Here is a 27,653-nt window from a genome sequence, read left to right as displayed (position 1 = left end):
GAGATAATAACATGCTTGAAATGAGTTGATGAACTAATTAAAAAAACATGTTGTAATGATATGCATAATAAGTAAATATAATATAAAATAAGGAAGAACTCCCCTAGATTGATCTTGATGGACCTTCAATGATGTGAGTATGTCATGCAAAAAGTTGGTGCAAAACAGGTTCACATCACTTATAATATATGTTATTATAATACATATCGTGCTAAAGATATTAGTTATGTAGTTAAAGAATAACTAAGTATGAACACAGTATGCGCATTGATATTTAAGCATGTTAGAATAGTCTCGTAATTATATTAAGCATGATTATCACATATACATCAAGGCAGCATACTTATCATTCAATTTTATTAGTTCATAAGCATTCATATTAGCTCCTAGGCTTTATACATTAGTTTACACATAATATGAGATGATATATTTAGCTCAGGACATGCAAACATAGTTCACAATACCATATTCTTACATGGTAGTAAGGTATTTAGCTCGTCTTAGCTCAATATCATTGAATTACCTTATTTCCTTGCACATATAGGTACAATGGAGTGTGATGAACGTTGATATAGCTTGGTGAATGATTTGGACGTCCTATGCAGCTCACAAACAACTTACAAAGGACAAGGCAGCTCATGGAACATTAAGGAAAGCTCAATTCAGCTGGAGGAGCTCAAGGCTAGCTAAACTCAGCTAGTTGGACTACTTGGAGCTGAGTTGCCAAAAGTGATATCAATGGTAGCTAAATGTTGCTAAACATGCTGTTATGAAACTCATAAGGATTCAGCTAGGAAGCTTGTTCACAAAACAGTCCATGCTTGCTAGCTAGCTCCACACTCAAGCTAGCTTGGAGGAGACACATGCACGCCTAAGAAGGGAACACATTACCAGCCATCATCCCATGCAAAGGGCTAAACCACAAATCTCCCTAGAACACCCATGTGCATTGCATATGATCAGCCCCCATATGCCTTGCATGTGGTTCATTTAGGTGCCAAGATGAATAGCTCTCTCCCTATTCGGCCAAGCATCATTTCCCATCCAATTTGGTGCCAACTTGAGGGGACACAAGAACTATTCGACCAATGAGTATTTCCCTCCATATAGAACCAAAACATTATGTCATTTAGCATTTAATTATGTCATTTTATGGAGGCACAAGGGCTGGCCGAACCACCATGTATCCATTCGGCCATGCCCCTCCATTTCCTATAAATAAGAAAGCACAATTCATTTGTAAGTAGACCTTTCATTTAATTAAAGTGAGATTATTCTCTTCCTTAAGTCCTGGTGACTTTTATCGACTTATCATGTATAATTTATACTTGCGGCGTCAACCCCTTCTCTTTTCACCTTGATACTTCTGGTTCCTAGTTCTTTATAACTAGTGGGTCAAAGTACTTCATACCACCCCTTAAAGAAGCAATATAAAGTATGGATCTTTGCTCTATATAGCATTGGTTCTTCTTTGAGTCTTCTTTAAGATACTATCCTCACAACCATCCCTTTGTTTCATAAACCATAACCATAGCCATATCAACCATCTTCCGCTTCCATCTCTCAATTAAACAGCCCACCTAATCACCCATAAGTTTACCACCCTTAACCATTCTATTTTGAGCCATTCACTTTGCAGGTTGTTTTGCTTCCTTCCTAGATCCACAATCAATTTGTTAAGGCATCAGAAGAGCCTTACATCAGGTAGTATCTTAAAGAAGTCTCAAAGAAGAACCAATGCTATAGAGAGAAAAGACTCATATTTTATATTGCTTATTTAAGGGGTGGTATAAAGGACTTTGACCCACTAGTTAAAAGAACTAGGAACCAGAAGTATCAAGGGGAAGGGGATTGACGCCACAAGTATAAAAATACTTGATAAGTCGATAAAAGTCACCAGGACTTAAGAAAGAGAATAATCTCACTTATATTAATAAAAAAAGGTCTAATTAAAAATGAAATACGATGGCCTATTTATAGGAAACGAAGAGGCGTGGCCGAATAGATACATGGTGGTTCGGCCAACCCTTGTGTCTTCCTATAAAGTCATAATTTAATTACAAATAAAGATGATGGTTCAGTTTAAATGGAGGGTAATAACCCTTGGCCGAATAGCTCTTGTGTCCTTTCAAGTTGGACCAAAAAGGAGAGGAGATGATGCTTGGCTGAATAGTGAGAAGGCTCTTCATATTGGCACCAAATGATACCACATGCAAGGCACATGGGGGCTGGTCATATGGCACGCACATGGGTGTTCTAGGGAGCCTTGTGGTGCAGCCTTGTGCATGGGATGAAGGCTGGTCATGTGCACCATCTTGGGCATGCATGAGTTCTCCTCCAAGCTAGCTTGAGTGTACAACTAGCTAGCAAGAAAGGGGATATTTGTGAATAAGTTTCCTAGACAAGTCCTTATAAGCTTCATATCAGTATGTTCAGCTACATTCAGCTACCATTGATATCACTTTTGGTAACTTAGCTTCAAATAGTCCAACTAGCTGAGTTTAGCTAGCTTTGAGCTCCTCCAACTGAATTGAGCTTTTCTTAGTGTTACATGAGCTGCTATGTACCTTTTGAGTTGTTTGTGAGCTGCATTTGATGTCCAAATAATCCACCAAGCTACCCCAACTTGTGCCATGATCCAATATACCTACATGTACAAGAAAACAAGGTAAGTACATGGCATTGAGCTGATATGAGCTAAATACCTTGTTGTCTTGCATGAATATAGTAATGTGAGCTATGATTGAAGGTCATGAGCTAAATATATCATCTTATAATATGTATGAACTAATGCATAAAGCCTAAGTGCTAAAATGAATGCATAGGAGCTGATAAAACGAATGATAATTATGTTGCCTTGATGTATATGTGATAATCATGCTTAATATGATTATAAGACTATTATAACATACTTAACATGCTTGAAGTATCATTGTGTAGTAATTAATATAAACATGTGGATATGTTGTATGCATGAATATCATATAACATGGTATTCATAATAAATGATAAATGGAAACATGTAATAATAATATATCAAGAAATGATATGTAATCATAGCATAGATATGAATGATATGAAAAACATGATGAACTAATCATAGGATGGTATGAATGATATGATAATTGACACTAACATGTGAATGCATGATTATGATAGAATAGAAAGTATAAATGATATAATATAAGATAAGATAAGAAAGAAATCCCTTAGAATCAACTTTGAATAACAACCATGGTATGTTCAAGTCATGGAGAAAGTTGGATCTAGTTTGGATCGTATCACATTTGAAGCATTGGATGTCTCTTGTGCGTTCTGGTTGTATATGTTGTTTTCAACGTCCATCTTCAACAACGGGATGCTTTGGACTACTTGTTTCCGTTCTTTCCTTAATCTTAAGTGGTGCTTGCTTCCTGGCATTGTTAGGAGTGAATAATGGATTAGAGGAAACTTTAGAAGGAGTATTACATCGGTAAGAAGATTTTCTATGTTGCTACCTTTCAATTTTGATCGCCATGTGCACCATGTCATCCAACTCGACATAATGCTACAACTCAACAACATTTGCAACTTCAAAATTCAAACCTGCAAGAAAATGTGCCTTAGTTACTTCTTTATCTTCCTCGATATTTGCACGCATCCTGGCAATTTCCATCTCCTTGAAGTAATCTTCAACACTTGGATTACCTTATTTCAAGTTTTGTAACTTCTGAAATAAATCACGTATGTAATGAAATGGAACAAATCGTTTTCTCATGATTCACTTCATTTCTGCCCAAGTGTTCTCACTGGACCCTCACCGATTCTTCGTCTACTAATCAACAACTGATCCCACCAAATGAGAGCGTAATCAACAAACTCAATTGCTGCCAAATGAACATTCTTTTGTTCTGAGTAATTATAGCACTAAAAAACACGATCAACTTTACTCTCCCACGCCAAATATGCATCAGGATTTGTTCATCCCTGAAAAAATGGAATTGTAACTTTTAGGTTAGCCAAATTATCATCAATTGCACGCCCATGTCTCTGATTCAGTCTCGGAGGTTGATCAATTTCGTTTTTATCACTAATCTCTTCATTATGATGAGATTGTGATCCTCCATCTATTTTATCAATTCTAAAATGTAAAGCCTCAAGCTCATCCCTTAACATCCTTTGTATCTCACTGGTAATGGCTTGCATTTGCAAATTTGGTGGTTGGTCACCCAATTTGCTATTACTAGAACTGCCATGTTAGTAAAATAAAACAAGACAACACACAAAGAAAAATAATTAATGTATATATGACCTTATAATACACACACAAAGATTATCACAATTCCGCTCCAAAGAAATCAGAATTGACACTCAACCACTCAACACTCTTGTTTCACTTGGGATAAACTTTTAAGGGTTCTTTTTTATCTCCCCTTCTGATCTCACACTTTTAATATGCCTTTTCCACTCGTTCCCTCGTAATCAGTTCTTTTATGAACTAAATTCGATCTTTCAGAATCTATCAAATGTGTCAGCTAAAGGAAACAACAAAGGTTAATGGAAATTGGAAAATAATGAAAGGAAAGGATAAAATTTAAAGGAAAAACAAAGAAAAAAGAGATAAAAGAAATCAATATAACTTACTACAAACAAATGCTTACAACGTGAATGTCACCAATACAATCAAAGATGTTGCATTTTGGGTTGAATCAAAGCATTTCAATGTTGAAGAACACAATATCATTGCATTTTGGGTTGAATCAAAGAGAATTGAGATGTAAAAGGAAAACGAGAGGGTGAGATCAGAAGGGGGATCAGAAAAAGCCAATAACATATCCCCAAGTGCAAACATGAGTGTGAGTGGAGTGACATTTTAATTTCTTTGGAGTGTTACTGTGAGGTTTTACGAGAGTGTTCTTGGTAAGGTCCTTTTACACATTTCCATTCTTTATTTTACTAACAATTTTGCATATTTTTAATGAAGTATGAACATCAAAAAATGAATGCATTTCACACTCGTTGTCATGTAGATGGTAAAGTGTGTCTTGTAGCTATTGACGGAGGAAGTTGTGCAAATCTTGCAAGCACATACATGGTCACGAAGTTGGGACTTACAACATTCAAACATCCCAGCCCATATGTTTTACAAGGATTAAATGAAGATGAAGGGTTAGAAGTCACAAAGCAAGTTGTCATCCCGTTTTCAATTGGCAAATATCAAGATGAAGTTTGATGTAAGGCGAATCTACACACTTTGATGAAAAGAGTAGATAGCCTTATTGTGTCCCGATCTAGGATTGACAAGTACTGATGTCCTTGAATTTATAAGTTTGGGCTGCAAAATAAGATAAGAAAGAAATGATATTAATAATGGTCTTAAGAAATGAATATATAATAAAGGAAATGAAATAGAAAGAAATGAAAGAGATGGCTGCGGAATTGATGGTCTTGATGGATGTAGATGATGGTGTTGTTGATGAAATGGTAGTGATTTGTATCTCAAACACGGCAAAGATGAAACAATGCTAAAGAGCACAATCGCGATCTTCACAAACTTGCTTGAGGGGTGGTGATAGTGTCTTCAACCCACTAGTTATTAATCTAGGAATTTAGGAATCAATTTGGAAGGAATGACGCCACAAGTATAGGAAATTATACTTGCTTAATCGATAAAGTTCAAAAAGAACTTTAAAGAGAAATTAACTCACAAGAGTAATTTTCAATATATGAGATGAGATGGGTACAAATGAAGGCAAGCCACTCTATTTATAGGAAATGAGAGGGCTTGGCCGAATGGTTACAAGTTGTTTCGGCTAGATACATAACTTTATGAAGATACATAATGTTTTAAAATGAAAGATTAAGTCATTTGGGCTTGTGATGGTTCGGCTAACCCTTCATAAAGGGGCTTGATGATTCGGCTAAGGATGGGAAGACATCTCCCTTGTCCGAATGGGCATACTTGTTTATCTTGGCACCATTTTCTTCCCTTGGCCGAATGGTGGTGTGTCTCTTCATGTTTGGCGCCAAAGGCTCTCATGTGCATGGCATGTGATGTGGCCGAATAGGTATGGATCCTTTAGCTCATATCTCTTGGTGATTTAAGCTTTCAATTGGTGTGATCTCTTCATCCACGTGTTCCTTGTTGAAAAGGCATCTTCACGGGCATCATCATTCATGAAAGGTCACAAATGTTTGGAAAAGTAACCCTTCATGTTTGAGCTACTTTGGGTGTGAATGAGCTGGTGGTGAGCTGGCCTTAGATGACTTGTAATATGGTGAACGTTTGGGCAGCTCCTTGTGAAAAGGTACCTCTTGAGGTGGCAACTATTCGTGAAAAGGTACGATTTCACAAATTTTGACTTAGGACATATTTGAAGTGTCCTAAGTGGTGATGATGATGGTGCAACTCCCCAGCTGAAATAAGGTCATCTTGTAGCTCAAATCTTCATCTCAATCTAGCTATGAGCTCACGGCCTCCGGATAACTTTTCACCAATTGTTCCTTGTGCTCTCCTAATCGATCCCATGTAAGTTTCCTTGTTACATGATCCATTTAGCTCCAATGCAGCTCCCAATTATTGGCCGAATGTGCCTACATGCGTAACATAAGAAAATAAACTAAGTATATAAACTTGTATATTAAAAAAATGTGACTATAGTATATGATAATAACTTGTATCTCATATATAAATAGACAACTTATTATCATAATAACTATAGGTATACTATATATATATGAAAATAACTATCTTATAACATATGAAATAAGTATCTATAGGTATAAAGATAGAATGTTTCTTCCCTGGAGAGGTTGGAATAGCCATGGTAAATATGATGCTGAATTGGATCACATCATCCTCCCCTTCTTTTAATCGATTTGTCCTCAAATCGAATGATCGTCTTTTCCTAGTGTCCTTCCATTCAATCTTTACAAAAAGGTTCATATCCATTGAAAGACTGCTTTTAAAGTTCTTAACCTGAAAAGAAAGAAAACTTTCATTAGTATGAATGTGATTAAACAAATTTAATGTTAAGAAATACTTTCTGAATAATGTAGGTTCAAAGTTCATGTCTATTAAAGACATTTGGCTTTGAACGTTAGTGCCCTTTTGTATTCCAAAAATCATGCTCCTTTCCATAGATAGATGCATTGATTCATTAAAGGTGGTGACTCTTGGAATGGTGATGTCCTCATAAGTCACGCCCTTTGGATGAAAAATCATTTCCCTTTGGGTTTCAATAGGCATGACTCTTGATTCTTGATGGATCACGTCCTTTGGATGAAGAGTTACCATTCTTTGCTCTTCAATAGTCGCACCTCTTGGCTCTTGAAAGGTCACGTCCTTTAATTTCCCAAATTGATGGATTGTGTCACTTGGATCATCCTGCAAATCAAAGGAAATTCCTGCATTGTCAAAGTTAGAAAAATCTTCATTGACCTTGTGCCTCGTCAGTAAACATCTTTGTAACAAGCACTTAGATGTATAAGCACTTGTTTTTGGAATGTTTTCTTCCTGAATTAACTTCGATTTTCCTTTCCTCATGGCCTCAACAATTTGTTTCATCTTGATTTTCTCAACTTGGACTTGTTTAGGCGTCAAGGGTGTTAGGATGATCTTCTTTCCTCCATGGTTGAATGAATACTGATTGGTAAAACAATCATGAATGGTCCTCCTATCATATTGCCATGGTCTTCCAAGGAGTAAATGGCTAGCATGCATAGGAACAACATCGCACATAACCTCGTCCTTGTACTTACCAATTGAAAAAAGAACCATCACCTGTTTGTTGACATTAAGTTCACCTCGTTCATTGAGCCATTGTAGTTTGTAGGGATTTGGATGTTTCAACGTTTGCAATCCCAATTTCTCCACCATGATGGTACTGGCAACATTAGTACAACTCCCACTGTCTATAATCATGAAACACACCTTTTTATTCACATGGCATCGAGTATAAAAAATGTTTTCCCGTTGTGCGTCATCTTCTACTACTTGGGCATTCAGACTTCTTTTAACCACTAAGGCTTCACCTTCCACCAGAGCACTAATTTATGTTTCTTCCTCAACTTCTGTTGGTGGTGGTGGCGCTTCTTCTTCTTCATAGTCAGATTCGATCTCACCATTTCCAAGTAGTAACATGGTGTTTCTGTTGGGACATTGTGTGGATATATGTCCCCTCCCAAGACATTTAAAGCAACGGATATCTCTTGATCGTTCAGGGATCTCTTTTCCTCGATTCTCCTTACCAATTTGGGAAGCATTTGATGATTTAGCCTTCTCTTTGGTAGGAATAGGGGTAGACTTCCTCAAATTGTTATTTGGACTCCATCTTGAAGATGTAGGCACTGAAGTATGAGAGATAGGTCTTCTCCGTAGTTGCCTTTCTATTTTCATAGACATTTACACCATTTCATCAAGTTCGATATAATGATACAATTATAGTGTGTTGGCAATCTCAGGATTGAGTCCAGCTAGAAATCTATCCATGGTTGCTTCACGATCCTCCACAATATTGACTCGGATTCTGCAATTTCTGAAACATGTCTCGGTGATAATGAGTAGGAATGAAACGTTTACGCATGATACCTTTCATTTTGAGCCATGTTGAAATTGGTCTCTCTCTATTCCTCCTCCGGGTAATAGTAAGTTGATCCCACCATATCAAAGCATAATCAACAAACTCAATAGCTGCCAATCTTACTTTCTTAAGTTCGGAAGAGTTATGGCAACTAAACACATGTTCCACCTTGCTTTGCCATTCAAGATAGGCATCTGGATCAGTCTTCCCTTGAAATTGAGGAATTTTGATTTTGATGTTGGTCATATTATCATCAACATTGGCACGCCTAGGTCCTTGTATCAATACTGGTTCTTCTACATCATAAGGATTTGGAACATCATCTTCGGGAAGATGTTATTTCCTCCGAGGAGTATCATTGTTTATGGTTCGTGGTTGATCTTATCTTTGGTCTAGTTTCTCATGGAGAGCATCAAATTCTGTTCAAAACATTCTTATCATTTCTCCAATTAGTGCTTGCATTTGTAAATTGGGTTGACCTGCATTTCCTTTAGGACTTTTAGACATGGTTAGTAAATAAAACAAAAAATAAACCTTACCATCACACTCACAAAGTCTCACAATTTCACTCCAAAGAAATGATAGGATCACTCCACTCAACACTCGTGTTTACTCTCAGGAATATATATATTTGTCTTTTGACAATTCCCCTTCTGATCTCACTCTCTCAATAGCCTTTTTCCACTCAATTTCTCTTGCTAAGTCCTTTGAAGAACTTACTCAAGATTAGAACAAGTTAATTCCTTCCTTGTGTGCGTCGGCTGCAAATATGGTTAGGGTAGAAAGAATAGAAGAAATGGAAAGGTAGAAGAAAGGATTCAAAGGTAAAAAAAATGAAATGGTTGAAGACAAGGAAAATGAAAGGATAGAAAATGAAGAGGTGACTTACAATTCAAGAAACAACACTTACTGCAACCTTTCTCAAGAAACAATAAGGTTATCTTCTCTTAGTGTAGATGGCCTCTTTGATGTACTTGTAATGGTAGAGCACTTTCCTTGTGAAAAGGTACCTCTTGAGGTGGCAACTATTCGCGAAAAGGTACGATTTCACAAATTTTAACTCAGGACATATTTGAAGTGTCCTAAGTGGTGATGATGATGGTGCAACTCCCCAGCGGAAATAAGGTCATCTTGTAGCTCAAATCTTCAGCTCAATCTAGCTATGAGCTCACGGCCTCCGGACAACTTTTCACCAATTGTTCCTTATGCTCTCCTAATCGATCCCATGTAAGTTTCCTTGCTGTTACATGCTCCATTTAGCTCCAATACAGCTCCCAAGTGTTGGTCGAATGTGCCTACATGCGTAACATAAGAAAATAAACTAAGTATATAAACTTGTATATTAAAAAAATGTGACTATAGTATATGATAATAACGTGTATCTCATATATAAATGGATAACTTATTATCATAATAACTATAGGTATAATATATATATATATATATATGAAAATAACTATCTTATAACATATGAAATAAGTATCTATAGGTATAAAGATAGAAAGTTTCTTCCCTGGAGAGGTTGGAATAGCCATGGTAAATATGATGTTGAATTGGATCACATAAAAGTTCTTTGTGATGTTGTACCAATGGATGCTGGACATATACTTTTGGGAAGACCGTGGCAATTCGACAGACGAGCAATCCATGATGCGTTTACAAACATATTTTTTATAACCCATAATGGCAAGAAATTCACTTTGACACCACTTTCTCCTAGTCAAGTGAATGAAAACCAGAACCATTTGAAGAAAATAATGAAATCATTCAAAAACGTTGAAAATAATGAGAATCAAAGACTAGATGAAGAAAACATTGGAGTTGAAAATGAGAAAGATTAATTTAGAGAAAAAGAGGAGAGTGAAGAACAAATTTTATCTAACCTTTCTTCTTCTATCCTTCCTTCTATTTTGCAGGGCAATTTCAGAGACTTATCTTTTCAAGGTGATGATTCAAGAATCATGTCTTTTGGAGGACTAAAAGATGTGACTTTTGAAGAACAAATAATTGTTACTTTTGGTGATCAACGAAACATATCTCTTGATGTTTCAAAGATAATATCGTTTGAAGTTCCAAGAGAAACGTCACTTGAAGTGCCAAGAGTTGTGTCCGTTGACATTCCAAGTACATTGCCAATTATGAAAAGAATTCAACAACCAATTCCCATTAAACATCCACCCTGGTTTGATATGTCCATTCATCTTGTCAATAGTTTTTTATTTACTTATTTTGATTCATTTTACAGCAATTCAATTAATGTCTGTGGCATTATATTATTAATTTGTGATGATAAGGTTGATTCAAAAGACACAATTTGTCAAGGGAAAGAGCCAAGAGACGTGAATCATAAAGGCTTAATGGACGTGACCCATCAAGAGCATAAAATCGTGAATTTTCATAATCCAATGGACATGACTTTTGGGATGCCAAGGTACATGATCATTCAAAGCAACATGTCTTCAACATACATGATTTTTAACCAACCATCAAACACCAACAAGAAGTATAATTTTCCTTTATTTGTATTCAATCGTGTTTTTACTTATAAGAGTTATCTTTCTTTTCAGGTCATGTACATTCAAAGCACATATTCAAAGGACATGACTCATGAAAAGAATATTTTTATAAAGATCCCTATTGCATATATCGGATGAGAGGACACTAAGGAGAAGTCACCTTTCGATTTGAGGACAAATCGCTCAAAAGAAAGAGAGGATGATGTGATCCTATCTAGCTCCAATTTTCTCCATGATTTGATCACACCATGGATGTTATTCAAAGCTGGTTCTAAGGGATTTCTTCCATACTTTATCCTTTATTATCTTCTATATTCATCACTTAATGTTATAAGTATGCTTTTACTCTTTAAATTGTGCTTGAATAATCATATGTTATCATTCACTTTCATACTATATGATTTTCATGTATAACATATGTTTCCAAATCTTTACTTAGCTTTATATTATGTTTACATATGTTTTAGATTCAATTATTATGTTTGCATATCATTTACATATCATCGCAGCATGTATTCATTCATTCATTAACTCATGTCATGTTATTCTAGCTCATGTTATGTTTAGCTCACTAGCTTTAAATCCATGTTTCTTCAGCTCATTTGCATGTATGCATCTCTTTTCTAGCTCTTACATGTTTTCATAAAGCTCATGAACGTCCAATACCTTCTATCTAGCTTATATACATGTTATCTTAGCTTCTAGATTACCATTCATAGCTCATATCACTCAAACACCTCACGACAGCATGCATTTTACCTTAAATGAGCTCACACATTGCTTACTTTATTTGTTTATTGATTCCTATAGGTGAAACACAAAGCAATGCATATTATGGTAGCTTGGGTAGCTAAAAGTACAAGCATAGCAGATCACAGTAGCTCATGAACGTTATGGAAGCTCATTTCATCACTTATGGAGCTTCAGCTTAGCGGAGGAGCAAGCATGTAGCTGAACTTAGCTGGAGGAGAACTTTAGACCAAAATGTTGAAAAGTGGACTAAAGGTAGCTGGAAGTAGCTGGGAGAGTAGCTGAGGATCTGAGAAGACCAAAGCTAACTAGCTTGAGTTCATCAAGCTGTAGCTCACCTAGTTATCTACCAAGACACTTACCTAGCTTACTATTGAAGCTAATTCATCTCTAGGCTGTCCAAGGACTTCAAGACAATATCCTATGGTTGCAACCTTACCAAAGCATTGCAAGAAGACCCATGTGCATTCAAATAGGCTGCCATGTGCATCATTAAAGCATGTGCACTCCATGTGACATCAAATAGGCGCCGAAACACCAAAAGATGCTTCCTATTCGACCAAAGACTCCTTTATCTTAATTTTGGCACCCAAATAACTTCCAAATGCATTCAAAACATCCTTAGGGCCGAACCAAAACCTAACCATTCAGCCAAAAGCATCCATCTTCATTAAAATCATGTATTTTCATCGAAAATCATGTATTTTCAAAGGGGTTTCAACCTTAGCCGAACCATCATGTGTTTATTTGGCCTAAACCCTTTGATAAATTAATCTCTTTGTGAGATTATTCTCTCTTCAAGTTCTTTTTAGAACTATATCAATTAAGCAAGATTTTCTAAAGTTTGTGGCGTCAATCCCTTCTTGATACTTCTGGTTCCTAGTTCCTATAACTAGTGGGTCAAAGTCCTTGCTACCATACCTTATAAAACTTATAAGAAAAGGTCTTTGTTCTTTATAACATTGGTTCCTTATTAGTTTTATAAGATACTATTTCCATCACCATTCACGTCCATATCATCAATCCTTCCATTACCATATCTTCACCATTAAATCATCCTTCATTCATCAACAAGGCATGCTTCATCACCACCATTGGAGGCCGAAGTCAACATCTCTTGAAGGATATTTATTCAACACTTCCGCAAACCATCTTTGATAACATTCTATCAATTTCAATTCTTTCCATTTTCATTTTCATTTCTTAATTATCAAATTACTTAATCAATTCTTCTTCTTTTTTACACATTACTTTCAATTCAATGTGTAGCATTTGGTGTCTCTCCTAGATCGGGAAACAACAAGGTTGCCAACTTCTCCATTATTGAAGAAGCTTAGTTAGCCTTACATAAAAAAGGTTTGACACAACAAGATAAGACTTGAAATATCAAGAAAATAGTTCTAAGAAGAACCAACATTGAGGGAAAAACTCACAATAATTTTAATTCTAGAAAATTCTGATTACAAAATGAAATATGAAAACCTATTTTTAGGACTTGAAAGTGTTTTGGCCAAATGATGCATGGTAATGTGGCCAGCCTTGGCACATTCTTTAAAGACATAATTTAAACATAATTATCATGCATATTTTGGGTGTAGGTTTGGTCAAAAGTAGGAACATGTCTCTTTGTCCGAATCCTTCAAGTTGTGGCTAAGTGGAGACAATCATCTTGTACATGGCTTTGTTGGCACGCACATGGGGTGTTGTTGTAGTGTTGTTTTGTGCAAAAGGAAATTATGGCCATGTACATCAGTTTGGGCGTGTATTGTCTTCATCCAAACTTGATTGAGTGGGTAGTTAATTAGCAAAGACAAGGGATGGTGGTGATTAGTTGGCTTTGTGCAATTCCAGTGGAATTGAATAATCCTTAGTGCCCCACATTCTTCCATATCCTTGATGAGTTGTTGGTCAGTTGTTCATGTCTTCTTAATGCTCCAACAAGCAGCCAATCATGTATTATGCTCCAATAAACCTTGCTGCCATGTTTCTGAGTTGTGTGTGTCTTCTAAGTGCTCCACTAAGTTGTCCCAACATGTGGCATGTTCCAATGTTCCTACAAGTGCAAGGAAAACAAAGTAATTTAATGATATTGAACCTTTATAATTTGATTACTTTGTTGTCGTGTATGTTCTCATGCTTGTGAGCTATGGTTGCATGTTTATTAACTACAAATGCCTCAAATAACACGTGTGAACTTATTTAAAACCTAAGAGCTAAGATGAATGCAATGAGTTACACTAATGATATGTATGCTGCCATGATGAATGTGAATGCAAGGTTATCTTAACATGTTGAACATATTTAAATAGCAACGTACATGATGGAATGATAAGTATGCTATCATTGAAACATACTTTGATGAATGCAAAACTAATATGAAATAATAACATACTTGAAATAACGTGACATGAGCTGATGAGTGAATGAAAACATGCTTAATATAATATGTACATGATATGCATATAATTACTTAGTATAACTAAGGTGGCGTTGCACATCTGTATGTAACATATTAAAATGCTTAAGGCATAAACATTATGAAATGATTCAGTAACTTGTAAACACTTAAGAGAAAGAACTTCCCTAAATTATTTTACCTTAGAACGTGTGATAGGTCCTATTGGTAATACCTCCAGATTAGTTTCCTTTATAGGCGTAGATGTGCTCACATCACATTTGGCGAGATCAATTGTTGATCAGTAGACGAAGAACCAGTGAGGGCCCAGTGAACACGTGGGCAGAAATAAAGCGAGTCATGATAAAATGGTTTGTTCCATCTCACTATCATAGTGAATTATTTAAAAAATTACAAAACTTGAAACAGGGTAATTGAAGTGTTGAAGATTACTTTAAAGAGATGGAAATGGCCATGATGTGTGCAAATATCAAGGAAGATAGAGAAGTAACTATAGCACGTTTTCTTGCAGGTTTGAATTTTGAAATTGCTAACGTTGTTGAATTGCAGCATTATGTCGAGTTGGATGACATGGTGCATATGGCGATCAAAATTGAAAGGAAGCAACGTAGAAAATATTCTTACCGAGGTAATACTTCTTCTAAAGTTTTCTCTAATCCATTATTCACTCCTAACAATGCCATGAAGCAAGCACCACTTAAGATTAAGGAAAAACATAATCGAGTAGTCCGAAGCCTCCCGTTGTTGAAGTTGGACGTGGAAAGCAAGATATACAACTAGAACGCACAAGAGACATCCAATGCTTCAAATGCCTCGGCAGAGGGCATGTTGCAAGTCAGTGTCCTAACCTGATACAATCCAAACTAGCTCCAACTTTCTCCATGACTTGAACACACCATGGATGTTATTCAAAGCTGTTTCTAAGGGAGTTCTTCATTACCCTATCTTATACTATATCATTTATACATTCTATTCTATCATAAGCATTCATTCACATGTTAGTATAAATTATCATATTATTATTTCCATCATATGCTTATTTGATCATGTTTTTCATATTATTCAAATATAAGCTATGATTACATATCATTTCTTAGGATATTATTATTACATGTTTCCATTTATCATTTATGAATACCATGTTATATGATATTCATGCATATAACATATACCCATATCTTTATGATTGATACACAATGTTATAAGCATGCTAGGATAGTCTTATAATCATATTAAGCATGATTATCATATATACATCAAGGCAACATCATTATAAATCATTTCATTAGTTCATATGCATTCATATTAGCTCTTAAGCTTCATGCATTATCTTACACATATTTTGAGATGATATAATTAGCTCATGACCTTCAAACATAGCTCACATCACTATAATCATACATGGCAGCAAGGTATTTAGCTCATAACAGCTCAATGCCATGGACTTACCTTGTTTCCTTGCACATGTAGGTACATTGGAGCATAATGAACGTTGAGGTAGCTTGGTGAATGAATTGGACATCATATGCAGCTCACAAACAGCTTACAAAGTACAAGGCAGCTCATTGAACACTAAGGGAAGCTAGATTCAGCTGGAGGAGCTTAAGGCTAGCTAAACTTAGCTAGTTGGACTATTTGGAGCTGAGTTGCCAAAAGTGATGTTAAAGGTAGCTGAATGTAGCTGAATGTAGCTGAATATGCTGTTATGGAGCTTATAAGGACTTAGCTAGGAAGCTTGTTCACAAACAACCCATGATTGCTAGCTAGCTCCACAACTCAAGCTAGCTTCGAGGAGACACATGCACGCCCAAGAGAGAGCACATGACCAGCCATCATTCAATGCACAAGGATGCACCACAAGCATCATAGAGGAGCCATGTGCACGCCTTGTGACCAGCCCACCATGTGCTAGGCGTGTTACTTACTTGAGTATGTCATTTAGCATTAAAATTATGTCATTTTATAGAGACACAAGGGCTGGCCGAATCCTTTTGTAACCATTCGGCCATGTATCCCCATTTCCTATAAATAGGAAAGCAATCATAATTTGTAAACATTATGTCCTATAAATACTCATCAGGTATTTTATACTTGTGGCATCAACCCTCTTCTTTCATCTTGATACTTCTGGTTCCTAGTTCATATAACTAGTGGGTCAAAGTACTTAACACCACCCCTTGAAGAAACAATATAAAGATTGGATCTTTGCTCTCTATAGCAATGGTTCTTCTTTGAGCATTATTCAAGATACTATCCTCACAACCATCCTTTTTGTTTCATCGCCATAAGCATAACCATTTCAATCATCTTCTGCTTCCATCTCTCATTTATTAAATAGCCTACCTATTAAACCATACGTTTACCACCCTTATCCATTTTGTTTTGAGCCATTCACTTGTGCAGGTTGTTTTGCTTCCTTCCTAGATCCACAATCAAACGAGAAGGTCAAATTACCTTACATCAAGTGGTATCAGAGCTTTGGTGGAAGAAAGTAACGTGCAACAACAACAAAGAAGAAAAATACAAAAAGAAGTGCAAAGTAAAGTGCTAAGTCAAAGAAAAAGAAAATAAGAAAAAATGAAATTGAAGCACTCCAAAAGAAAAAAAAGAAATTCCAGCACTTAAAAAAAAGAAGAAAAGAAAAGAAAAGAAAAGAAAGAAAGTTGAAGCACTCATCAACAATTCTCATCACCATGCCTTTTCAAGTAAGCCTTTTAAACTGATTGTGGTGATAGAAGGTTGTGAAGTGACTTGTGTAAGTAACCCTTTTATAGTGCTAAGTCAAAGAAAAAGAAAATAAGAAAAAATGAAATTGAAGCACTCCAAAAGAAAAAAAGAAATTCCAGCACTTAAAAAAAAAGAGAAAAGAAAAGAAAAGAAAAAGAAAGAAAGTTGAAGCACTCATCAACAATTCATCACCATGCCTTTTCAAGTAAGCCTTTTAAACTGATTGTGGTGATAGAAGGTGGAAGTGACTTGTGTAAGTAACCCTTTTATTTCTCTTCTTTCTATTTCTAAGCCACCCTTTCATTATATTTGTTTTTTCCCTTCCTACTAACCTTTTTTGCAGCCGACGTCAAACAAGTAAAATTTACTTGATACGGTCTTGAGGAAATTTCTCTAGAACTTGAGACAAGAGAATCGAGAGGAAAAAGGCTGGAGAGTGTGTCATATCAGAAGAGGACAAGTAAAAGCCATTAAGTCCTAGAGTGCAAACACGAGTGGATTGAGTGACATTCAAGTTTCCTTGGAGTGATTCGTGAGGCTTTGTGAGAGTACATTCTGGTAAGGTCCTACACATATCTCGTTTTTCTTTATATGTTAACATGTCTTTTCCATCCAACATCTTTGTAGGCAAAAGGATATTGAACATTCAAAGTCAAGATGATAAACAGAGAGAAAACATCTTCCATAAAAAATGTCACGTGGAGATAAAGTTTGTGTGGTGATCATTGATGGACGAAGTTGTACAAACGTAGCAAGTACTCACATGCCAAGGTTAAGTCCATGAAAGCCAGGTTACCCTCCAATCACATATAGAGGAATGGGAGAAAACTAAAGCCATGAATAAAGTTTAAAGAGAAGTTTGGCATGAGAAACAAATAAGCTTGGAGAGAGTTGAAAATGAGAAAAATGAAAGGATTGAATCTGGAAACAAAGAAGAAAAGGAAAATGAGGGTGAAGAACATATTTTATCTAATCCTACTCCTACTCTTTCTTTTGTTGTGCAGGACAATCCAATAGACATGTCACTTCAAGTTTAAGATTCAAGAAACATGCCTTTTGAAGAATCAATAGACGTAACTTTTGGTGATCCACAAGACACGACCTTTGACATATCAAAGGATGTACCTCTTGAAATTCGAAAGAATGTGCCAATTGAAGTATGAAAAGTTGATATCATTCATGCTCCTAGTACATTGCACATATTGAAGGGAATTCAATAACCAATGGAGTTTTTCATCATTAAGCAACCAATGCCCATTAAACATCCACCCTGGTTTGCTATTTCCATTCATCTTGTTAATAGTTTTTCATTTACTAACTTTGATTTTTGTTGCAGCAACTTGTTCTATCCTTATGGTGAAATCCTATCAGCCTTAAAGTCAGTCATTTGGAGAGGCACAAAGGTGAAAGGATATGATGATTTAAATCAGCACCAAGGAGTTATTATCTTCACCAAAGGATATGTCTCTCCCGTTCAAAGGACATTTGATGGTTCCCAAACATTGTGTCCTCCCATAAAAGAACATGAAAGTTACCAGAATTGAAGCTAATAGTTTCAATATTTCGTGTGAAGCATCTATTGGAGAAAAACATAAGGATTCAATCCTTCCTACATCAAGAAGGTCTTAAATGAGAAACTACTTCGATTTGAGGACAAATCGCCTAAAATAATGGGAGGATGATACGATCCAAACTAGCTCCAACTTTCTCCATGACTTGAACACACCATGGATGTTCTTCAAAGCTGTTTCTAAGGGAGTTTCATTACCCTATCTTATACTATATCATTTATACATTCTATTCTATCATAAGCATGCATTCACATGTTAGTATAAATTATCATATTATTATTTCCATCCTATGCTTATTTGATCATGTTTTTCATATTATTCAAATATATGCTATGATTACATATCATTTCTTAGGATATTATTTTTACATGTTTCCATTTATCATTTATGAATACCATGTTATATGATATTCATGCATATAACATATACCCATATCTTTATGATTTATATACAATGTTATAAGCATGCTAGGATAGCCTTATAATCATATTAAGCATGATTATCATATATACATCAAGGCAACATCATTATAAATCATTTCATTAGTTCATATGCATTCATATTAGCTCTTAAGCTTCATGCATTATCTTACACATATTTTGAGATGATATAATTAGTTCATGGCCTTCAAACATAGCACACATCACCATAAACATATATGGCAGCAAGGTATTTAGCTCATAACAGCTCAATGCCATGGACTTACCTTGTTTCCTTGCACATGTAGGTACATTGGAGCATAATGAACGTTGAGGTAGCTTGGTGAATGAATTGGACGTCATATGCAGCTCACAAACAACTTACAAAGTACAAGGCAACTCATGGAATACTAAGGGAAGCTCGATTCAGCTGGAGGAGCTTAAGGCTAACTAAACTTAGCTAGTTGGACTATTTGGAGCTGAGTTGCCAAAGGTGATGTCAAAGGTAGCTGAATGTAGCTGAATATGTTGTTATGGAGCTTATAAGGACTTAGCTAGGAATCTTGTTCACAAATAGCCCATGATTGCTAGCTAGCTCCACAACTCAAGCTAGCTTGGAGGAGACACATGCACGCCCAAGAGAGAGCACATGACCAGCCATCATTCCATGCACAAGGATGCACCACAAGCATCCTAGAGGAGCCATGTGCACGTCTTGTGACCAGCCCACCATGTGCTAGACGTGTGACTTCATTTAGGCGCCAAGATGAAGAGTCCTCTCACTATTTGGCCAAGCACTCCTTTCTCTCCAATTTGGCGCCAACTTGAGGGGACACAAGAGCTATTCGGCCAAGGGTTATTTCCCTCCATCTATGGCCGAAACATTGTCATTTAGCATTAAAATTATGTCATTTTATAGAGACACAAGGGTTGGCCGAATCCTTTTGTAACCATTCGGCCATGACTCCACATTTCCTATAAATAGGAAAGCAATCATCATTTTTAACCAGACCTTTTATTTTAATTGAAGTGAGATTATTCTCTTTCTTAAGTCTTGGTGACTTTTTATCGACTTATCAAGTATTTTATACTTGTGGCGTCAACCGTCTTCTTTCATCTTGATACTTCTGGTTCCTAGTTTGTATAACTAGTGGGTTAAAGTACTTAACACCACCCCTTGAAGAAACAATATAAAGATTGGGTATTTGCTCTCTATAGCATTAGTTCTTCTTTGAGTATTCTTCAAGATACTATCCTCACAACCATCCTTTTTGTTTCATCGCCATAACCATAACCATTTCAATCATCTTCCGCTTTCATCTCTCATTTATTAAATAGCCTACCTATTAAACCATACGTTTAACACCCTTATCCATTCTGTTTTGAGCCATTCACTTGTGCAGGTTGTTTTGCTTCCTTCCTAGATCCACAATCAAACGAGAAGGTAAAATTACCTTACATCATAATCGAAAAATAATGTTGATGCGCGTGAATGGGGATATAGAGTCCAAATCTGAAGATGATGGGCAAGAAACCCCTTTAGTGGATAGTGATGACGATGATGACCAAGTATAAACGTATGCAACAGGTGAAGCACTTATAGATAAGAGAAGTTTGAATGCACAACCGATTCAAGATGAACTGCAGCGAGAGAACATCTTTCATACAAGGTGTCTTATAAATGATAAGGTATGTGTTGTGATTATTAATAGTGGTAGTTGTACTAACATTGCAAGTACTGTTATGGTTGACAAGTTAGGACTGAAAATGATAAAGCATCCCAATCCGTAGAAGCTACAGTGGATGAATGATGGTGGAGAGTTAAAGGTCACTAAACAAGTTCTTATACCATTTACCATTGGAAAGTACAAGGATGAAGTGTTGTGTGATGTTTTGTCAATGGATGCCACTCATTTGTTGTTGAGACGTCCGTGGTAGTTTGTGATGTAAGGCACTTGTACCTTAACAATTGATTGTGGATCTAGGAAGGAAGCAAAACAATCTGCAGAAGTGAATGGCTCAAAAAGAGAGGGTTAAGGGTGGTAGAGGTATGGTGAATAGGTGGTCTATTTAAAATGAGAGATGGAAGCGAAAGATGGTTGATATGGCTATGGTTATGGCTTATGAAACAAAGGAATGGTTGTGAGGATAGTATCTTAAAGAAGACTCAAAGAAGAACTAATGCTATAGAGAGCAAAGACCCAGACTTTATATTGCTTCTTCAAGGGGTGGTATTAAGTACTTTGACCCACTAGTTATATGAACTAGGAACCAGAAGTATCAAGGTGAAAAGAAAGGGGTTGGCGCCACAAGTATAAAAATACTTGATAAGTCGATAAAAGTCACCAGGACTTAAGGAAGAGAATAATATCACTTATATTAATCAAAATGGTCTGATTGCAAATGAAATATACTTTCTTATTTATAAGAAATGGAGAAGCATGGCCGAATGGTTACAAGGGGATTCGACCAGCCTTGTGCCTTCCTATAGTGACATAATTAATTACAAAATAGAGATGATGTTTTAGTTTAAATGGAGGGTGATAACCCTTGGCTGAATAGCTTTAGTGTCCCTTCATGTTGTCGCCAAATTGGATGGGAGATGATGCTTGGCTGAATAGGGATGATATAATCACACCTACACCAGATCCGGAAGTCATGCCATATGGTCCCATTACCAGATCAAGAGCCAAACAATTCAGGGAAGTTCTCTTAACTAAGTGTTTAGAAGCTTTTGATTCAATTGATAACTTAACGCCCTCCTATGTTAAGTTATATAATGTTTTAATAGGTAAAGAATAACTTAGTATGAATACATCCTGCACATTGTTATTTTGTTATGTTAAGCATGTTAGGATAGCTATATAATTATATTATGCATGATTATAACATATACATCAAGGCAGCATACTTATAATGCATTTCATTAGTTCATTTGCATTCATATTAGCTCTTCGGCTTTATATCTTACCTTATACATATTAGGAGATGATATAATTAGCTCATGACATTCAAACTTAGCTTACATTACCATATTCATGCATGACAGCAAGGTATTTAGCTCATATCAGCTCAATGCCATGGACTTACCTTGTTTCCTTGCACATGTAGGTACATTGGAGCATAATAAACGTTGAGATAGCTTGGTGAATAATTTGGACTTCATATGCAGCTCACAATCAGCTTACAAAGTACAAGGCAGCTCATGGAACACTAAGGGAAGCTCGGTTCAGCTGGAGGAGCTTAAGGCTAGCTAAACTTAGCTAGTTGGACTATTTGGAGCTGAGTTGCCAAAAGTGATGTCAAAGGTAGCTGAATGTAGCTGAACATAATATTGATGAGCTCACAAGGACTTAGCTAGGACGTTTGTTCACAAACAGCCCATGCTTGCTAGCTAGCTTCACAACTCAAGCTAGCTTGAAGAAGACACATGCATGCCCAAGAGAGAAAGCACATGACCAGCCATTAGTCCATGCACAAGGGTGCACCACAAGGTTTCCTAGAACACCCATGTGCCTTGCATATGACCAGCCCCCATGTGCCTTGCATGAGGATGATTTAGGCACCAAGATGAAGAGTTCTCTCCCTATTCGGCCAAGCCATGTAATTTGCATGTGAACAGGCCCATGTGCCTTGCATGTGGTTTATTTAGGCGCCAAGATGAAGAGCTTTCTCCCTATATGGACAAGCATCATTTCCTATTCAATTTGGCGCCAACTTGAGGGGACACAAGGACTATTCGGCCAATGATTATTTCCCTCCATAAAGGACCAAAACATTATGTCATTTAGCATTTAATTATGTCATTTTATAGAGGCACAAGGGCTGGCCGAACCACCATGTATCCATTCTGCCATGCCCCTCTATTTCCTATAAATAGGAAATCACAATTCATTTGTAGGAAGACCATTTTTATTAATCAAAGTGAGATTATTCTCTTCCTTAAGTCCTGGTGACTTTTTATCGACTTATCAAGTATAATTTATACTTGTGGCGTCAACCCCTTCTATTTTCACCTTGATACTTCTGGTTCCTAGTTTTTTATAACTAGTGGGTCAAAGTACTTCATACCACCCCTTAAAGAAGCAATATAAAGTCTGGGTCTTTGCTCTATATAGCATTGGTTCTTCTTTGAGTCTTCTTTAAGATACTATCCTCACAACCATCCCCTTTGTTTCATAAACCATAACCATAGCTATATCAACCATCTTTCGCTTCCATCTATCATTTTAAACAGCCCACCTATTCACCATACGTCTACCACCCTTAACCATTCTGTTTTTGAGCCATTCACTTTCGCAGGTTGTTTTTCTTTCTTCCTAGATCCACAATCATTTGTCAAGGCATCATAAGAGCCATACATAAGGCGGTAATCAGAGCTTTGGTGGAAGAAAGCAACGTGCAACAACAACAACAACAAAAATACAAAAAGAAGTACAAGTGAAGTGCAAAGTCAAAGAAAAAGAAAATCAGAAAAGAAATTGAAGCACTCCAAAAGAAAGAAAGAAATCCAGTACTCAAAAGAAGAAAAAGCAAAGAAAAGAAAAGAAAGAAGTTTAACCACTCATCAACAATTATCATCACCAAGCAATTCAAGTAAGCCGTTTAAATTGATTGTGGTGATAGAAGGTTGTGAAGTGACTTGGGTAAGTAACCCTTTTGTTCTCTTCTTTCTATTTCTAAGCCACCATTCAATTATATTTTGTTTTCCATTCCTACTAACCCATTTGCAGCCGACACCAAACAAGTAAAATTTACTCGATATAGTCTTGAGTAAAAGTTTTCTAGAACTTGAGACAAGAGAATCGAGAGGAAAAAGGCTGGAGCGTGTGTGAGATCAGAAGAGGACAAGTAAAAGCCATTAAAGTCATAGACTACAAACACGAGCGGATTGAGTGACATCAAATTTTCTTGGAGTGACTCGTGAGGCTTTGTGAGAGTATACTCTGGTAAGGTCCTATACACATTTCAAATTTTTCCTTATTTGCTAACATGTCTCTTCCATCAAACATTCTTGTAGTCAAAAGGACTTTGAGCATTCAAAGACAAGAGGATGAACAAAGAGAGAACATCTTCCATACCAAATGTCATGTAGGAGATAAAGTTTGTGCGGTTATCATTGATGGAGGAAGTTGCACAAACGTAGCAAGTACTCATATGGTTGAAAAGTTGGGTCTCAATACTTCTAAGTATCCTCATCCTTACAAACTTCAGTGGCTCAACGATGTGGGAGAACCCAAGGTAACCAAGCAAGTTGTTGTACCTTTTTCAATTGGAAGATACAATGATGAAGTTCTTTGTGACGTGGTGCCCATGAGTGCAAGCCACGTTATACTAGGACGTCCTTGGCAGTATGATAAGAAAGCTACCCATGACGGATTTTCTAATAAATACTCATTCCAGCATCAAGGAAAGAAAATTATATTGGCACCCTTGTTACCAAGCCAAGTTCATGAATGCCATGTGACCCTCAAGTCACGCATAGAAGACTGGGAGAAAGAAAAGAAGGCCAAAGAAATTCATACTCCAAAGATGAATATTTATGCCAGCATAGGAGATATTCGGAAATATTTATCAACTAAGAAGGCTTTACTTATACTTATGTATAAGGAAAATTTTCTTCTTACTAACCCTCTTGAAGGTTTGCTTTCTTCTATTTCTAATCTTTTGCAGGAATTTGAGGATATGTTTCCCGAAGAAATTCCCGATGGATTGCCACTAGTTAGAGGAATTGAACATGAAATTGATTTCATTCCTGGAGCCACCATTCCCAATAGACTAGCATATAGGAGCAATCATGAGGAAACAAAGGAATTACAAAGACAAGTCAAAGAACTCCTCGAAAAAGGCTACATTCGGGAAAGTTTAAGTCCTTGTGTTGTACCCGTTTTGTTGTTACCAAAGAAAGATGGAACTTGGAGAATGTGTGTGGATTGTAGGGCAGTGAATCAAATCACTATCAAATATAGGCACCCTAGACCTCGGTTGGATGATATGCTCGATGAACTTAGTGTAGCCAACATCTTCTCCAAAATTGATTTGAAAAGTTGCTATCATCAAATAAGAATGAAGGAAGGTGACGAGTGGAAAACTGTATTCAAGACCAAACAAGGTTTGTATGAATGGTTAGTCATGCCTTTTGGTTTGACTAATGCTCCTAGTACCTTTATGCGACTCATGAATCATGTTTTACGGCCCTACATCGGTAAGTTTTGTGTTGTTTACTTTGATGATATCTTGATATACAGTAAGTCACTAGATGATCATGTTGAACATTTATGTTCCATTCTTAGCACTTTGAGAGAAGATCACTTATATGCTAATCTCAAGAAGTGTGATTTTTGTACTAATCAAGTTACTTTCTTAGGCTTCGTTGTAAGTTCACAGGGGTTATCAGTGGATCCATAAAAGATTAAGGCAATACAAGAGTGGCCAAAGCCTATCAATGTAAGCCAAGTCCGGAGTTTCCATGGATTAGCCAGTTTTTATAGAAGGTTCGTACCAAATTTCAGTTCTATTGCCACCCCCTTAACAGGGATTATTAAGAAGAATTCAAACTTCTCTTGGGGTAAAGAACAAGAAGAAGCATTCAACGAACTCAAGGGTTGTTTGACAAAGGCTCCACTACTAGTCTTGCCAAACTTTGAGAAAACATTTGAAGTTGAATGTGATGCCTCCGGAATTGGAATTGGTGTTGTTTTATGTCAAGAGGGAAAGCCCATTGCCTACTTTAGTGAAAAACTAAATGGTGCAACTTTAAACTATCCAACATATGACAAAGAAATGTATGCACTCATTCAAGCATTGGAGACTTGGCAGCACTACTTATTGCCAAAAGAATTCGTGATACACACTGACCATGAAGCATTAAAGCATATCAAAGGACAACACAAACTCAACAAGAGACATGCCAAATGGGTTGAATTTCTCGAGTGTTTTCCCTATGTCATCCACTATAAGAGAGGAAAGGATAATGTCGTGGCAGATGCTCTTTCACGCATGTATGTCTTACTTAACACTTTGGATTCCAAACTTCTTGGTTTTTCATTCATTAAGGAACATTATGCTACTGATTTGGACTTTGGAGAAAGGTATAAGTTATGTGAAACAGGTGCTCATGATAAATATTATCAGCATGATGGATATCTTTTCAAAGAAGGACGACTATGTATTCCACAAGGTTCCATAAGAGAAGTACTAACCAAAGAAGCGCATGAAGGAGGACTCATGGGTCACTTTGGAGTTAAAAAGACTCTTAGTATTTTGAAGGAACACCTCTTTTGGCCAAAGATGAAAAGGTATGTTGAAAAGGTATGTGAAAGGTGTTTAGTATGTAAAAGGGCAAAATCAAGAGTCATGCCTCATGGATTATATATGCCTTTGCCAATACCGACCATGCCATGGATAGATATCTCAGCGGACTTTGTTTTGGGCTTACCAAAAACAAAGAGTGGAAAGGATTCAATATTTGTGGTGGTTGATTGATTCTCTAAGATGGCTCACTTTATTCCATGCCACAAGACTGATGATGCTATTCATGTTGCTAACCTATTTTTTCAAAAAGTGGTAAGATTACATGGACTTCCTCCAACCATTGTGTAAGATAGAGACGTTAAGTTCTTAAGTCACTTTTGGAGGACTTTATGGAGTAAAATCGGCACAAAACTACTATTCTCTACTACATCCATCCTCAAACGGATGGTCAAATTAAAGTAGTTAATAGAGTTTTATCAACACTACTACGATCCATCATCAAGAAAAACATCAAGACGTAGGAAGAATGCCTACCACACGTGGAGTTTGTATACAATCGAACCATTCATTCAGCAACCAAATTTTCTCCATTTGAGGTAGTGTATGGTTTCAATCCTTTAACTCCTTTAGACTTACTTCCTTTACCTTATGACCAATTAGTGAATAAAGATGGAAAGGACAAAGCAGAATTTGTTAAAAGACTCCATCAACAAGTTAAGGAAAATATTGAGAGAAGAATGAGACAATATGAACAGCAAGCAAACAAAGGAAGGAATAAGGTAACTTTTGATGTGGGAGATTGGGTTTGGGTACACTTTAGGAAGGAAAGATTCCCAAACCAAAGGAAGTCTAAACTACTACCCCAAGGAGATGGCCCATTTCAGATTGTAGAAAAGATCAACGACAATGTCTATAAACATGAATTACCGAGTGAGTTTGGTGGCGTTAGCGCTTCATTCAACATCACCGACTTATCTCCCTTTGAGGATGAACACGATTTGGGGACAAATCGCTTAAAAGAAGGGGGGATGATATAATCACAACTACACTAGATCCGGAAGTCATGCCACATGGTCCCATTACCAGATCAAGAGCCAAACAATTTAGGGAAGTTCTAGCTAAGTGTTTAGAAGCTTTTGATTCAATTGATAACTTAACGCCCTCCTATGTTAAGTTATATAATGTTTTAATAGATAAAGAATAACTTAGTATGAATACATCTTGCACATTGTTATTTTGTTATGTTAAGCATGTTAGGATAGCTATATAATTATATTATGCATGATTATAACATATACATCAAGGCAGCATACTTATAGTGCATTTCATTACTTCATTTGCATTCATATTAGCTCTTAGGCTTTATATCTTACCTTACACATATTAGGCACTGATATAATTATCTCATGACATTCAAACTTAGCTTACATTACCATATT

Source organism: Hibiscus syriacus, unplaced genomic scaffold, assembly GCF_006381635.1.
Source record: "Hibiscus syriacus cultivar Baekdansim isolate YM2019G1 unplaced genomic scaffold, ASM638163v2 tig00117048_pilon, whole genome shotgun sequence".
Classification (NCBI taxonomy): domain Eukaryota; kingdom Viridiplantae; phylum Streptophyta; class Magnoliopsida; order Malvales; family Malvaceae; genus Hibiscus; species Hibiscus syriacus.
The sequence above is the reverse complement of the archived record's forward strand: the minus strand, read 5'-3'. Positions refer to the sequence as shown.